The sequence below is a fragment of the Galeopterus variegatus genome, unplaced genomic scaffold (assembly GCF_000696425.1).
Source record: "Galeopterus variegatus unplaced genomic scaffold, G_variegatus-3.0.2 Scaffold4933, whole genome shotgun sequence".
NCBI classification, from domain to species: domain Eukaryota; kingdom Metazoa; phylum Chordata; class Mammalia; order Dermoptera; family Cynocephalidae; genus Galeopterus; species Galeopterus variegatus.
Genome location: NW_007731044.1, coordinates 90,184 through 93,022, shown reverse-complemented (window position 1 = coordinate 93,022; position 2,839 = coordinate 90,184). Strand labels below are relative to the sequence as shown.

The window sequence follows — 2,839 nt, the reverse complement described above, 5'->3', positions numbered from 1 at the left end:
GCAATGAACATTGGGAAACAGGTATACCTTCGACTTGATGATTTCCATTCCTTTGGGTACAGATTTTTATTTTGATGAAAATCCTTACCTTGAAAATAAAGTTCTCTCCAAAGAATTTCATCTGAATGAGAGTGGTGATGCATCTTCAAAGTCCACTGAAATCAAATGGAAATCTGGAAAGGATTTGCTGGAATGTTCCAACGCAGAATAAAGCCAGCAGGAAGAGGCAGCATGAGGGACCAGAGGGCCGCCCACCTGGTTTACTGACCCTTCTGACACAGGTGCAGATGAGCTAGGAGAGGTCATCAAAGACGGTATTTGGCCAAGTCCATTCCAGAAGTACTCGTTCCCAATATGGATGGTGATGATGATGATGAAGAAGAAGAAGGAAAAGCATTGGAAGATACTGATGATGGGAAGAGGATGAAGGTGCAGATGATGGTGAGGCAGGAGGAGGAGGAAGGAGATGACTAATAGAACACTGTTCTTCAGGTCTCTCTTCTCTGCACCATGGTTCTCAACTTACTGCAGGGGAAATGCCTTCGGGAAAATAATCTCTACCCTTTCTGTTCCAAATTCATCTTTATCCCTTCCCGTCTCAACAAAAACTATACGTAATCAACACTGCCGTGCTCTGTAGGAAAAAAGAAAATCCCTCTGCTCCCTTCGCTCTGCTGGAATGTGGAGGGTGCCAGGCCCCCTGTGCAGCAGAGCGAGGATTCTAGCTTTTTCCCTCCTTTCTCTGTATATGGTGCTCAGAGATTACACTGTCTCTAGGTGAATGTGGACAGTTAGCATTTCTCAATATGTATCTGTCTACTTTCTCTCACTTAAAAAAAGAAAAAAACTTTTAAAAATGGGGTCATAGAAGGTCAGCAAAGAATGGGATTGAGATGTTTGGGGGGGCATTTTGACAAGATGGCTTCTCCTTTGGCGTGTTTAATTGTGATGTTTAAAGGACATCCTTGCAGTTAAAGATGACACTTTTAAAATAAAATTTTCTAATTATGACTTAAGCCCTATCACTTGCTGGGAGTCAGCAGAACCCGCAGGATCTTATTTGGAACTGACATTCTCTATTGTAATTTTGTTCCTGTCTATTTTTAAGTGTTCTTTTGGTTTCACTGGAAAGGAAAGAAGATGCTCAGTTTTGAATGTTAGAAGTGTACAAGTTGCTTTGTTACAATAAAACTAAATGTGTGTACACACACTAAAATGGGCAAAGGACCTGAGTAAACATTCTTCCAAAGACATACCAATGGCCAACAGATATATGAAAAAGTGCTCAGCATCAGTAATCATCAGGGAAATGCAAATCAAAACCACAATGAGTCATCAACTCACAACTGTATAACTCACGGCTGGTATTAGTCAAATGATTAGTGCTGGTGAGGGTGTGGAGGAAAGGAAACACTTGTTCTCTGTTTAACTCACGGCTGGTATTAGTCAAATGATTAGTGCTGGTGAGGGTGTGGAGGAAAGGAAACACTTGTTCTCTGTTGGTGGGATTGTAAACTGGTATAGCCACTACGGAAAACAATATGGAGGTTTCTCAAGTAACTAAAAATAGAACTACCATACGATCCAGCAATCCCACTGCTGGGTGTACATCCAAAGAAAATGAATCAGTACGTCAAAGAGACGTTTGCACTCCCATGTTCATTGCAGCAGCATCCACAATAGCCAAGATATGGGAACAACCTAAGCGTCTGTTGAGGGATGAAAGGATAAAGAAAATGTGATACACACACACTCTCTCACACACACACACTGGAGTACTATTCGGCCATGAAAAAGAAGGAAATCCTGCCATTTGCAACAACATGGATGAACCCAGAGGACATTATGTTACATGAAATAAGCCAGAAACAGACAAATACTGCATGATCTCACTTATATGTGCAATCTAAAGAAATCAAGCTCATAGAAACAGAGTAGAAAATTGGTTGTAAGGGGCTGAGGTGTGGGAGAACAGGGCAGGGAGAGGAATTTGGTCAAAGGAAATAAACTTTTAGTTATAAGATGAATAAGTTCATCTTATCTAATGTACAGCGTGGTGACTATAATTAATAATAATACACTGTATACCTTAAACTTGCTGAGAGTAGATCTCAAGTGTTCTCAACGCGTGCGCACGTGCACACACACCCACACACAGGCGCACACACACACGCACGCACACACACACCCACACACAGGCGCACACACACACGCACGCACACACACACCCACACACACACACACACACACACACACACAGTAACCACATAAAATGATGGGAATGTTAATTAGCTTGATTGTGGTAACCACTTCATAATGTATACATATATCAAAACATCATGTTGTACACCTTAATTATATACAATTTATATTTGTCAATTATACCTCAATAAACCTGGGGTGGGGGGAATCTCCCCCCTTTCCCTCAAGTTCTTCTGCACAGGCTGCGGGTGCACCCACCTCCATGCCTCCAACAGTTTTTTCTGGTCTTTCCAGCTGGTACATCCTCCCCTCACATTCCTTTACAAAATTCCATCAGTAATTCATTCAACACCACAAAAGCCCGCCCAGCAGGGTTCAGCCTAACAAAAATCACCTGTGGTTCCTCATGTTCCTGGGGCCACACTTGTGTGTGTGTGCGCGTGTGTGTGTGTGCGTGTGTGTGCGTGTTTACTACAGGAGACAGGGGAACAGTGGTCTACTACTGGAAAGTATACTTACACAGAGACTGTCTCTGGAAATTGGGGGATGACACTTGCCATAAATTTTATAACGAAATGCTTCCCTCTCAAACTTCCCACACTTTCAACAAGTCTTAAGACTGACAGGACTTTTCAAA

The 2,839-nt window shown here is 42.3% G+C and overlaps 1 pseudogene; it reads left to right on the top strand.

The window, feature by feature from the left end:
• LOC103604043 overlaps nucleotides 1–474 on the top strand; it is a 9,848-nt pseudogene extending 9,374 nt beyond the window's left edge.
• The last annotated feature ends 2,365 nt before the right edge of the window (nucleotides 475–2,839 follow it).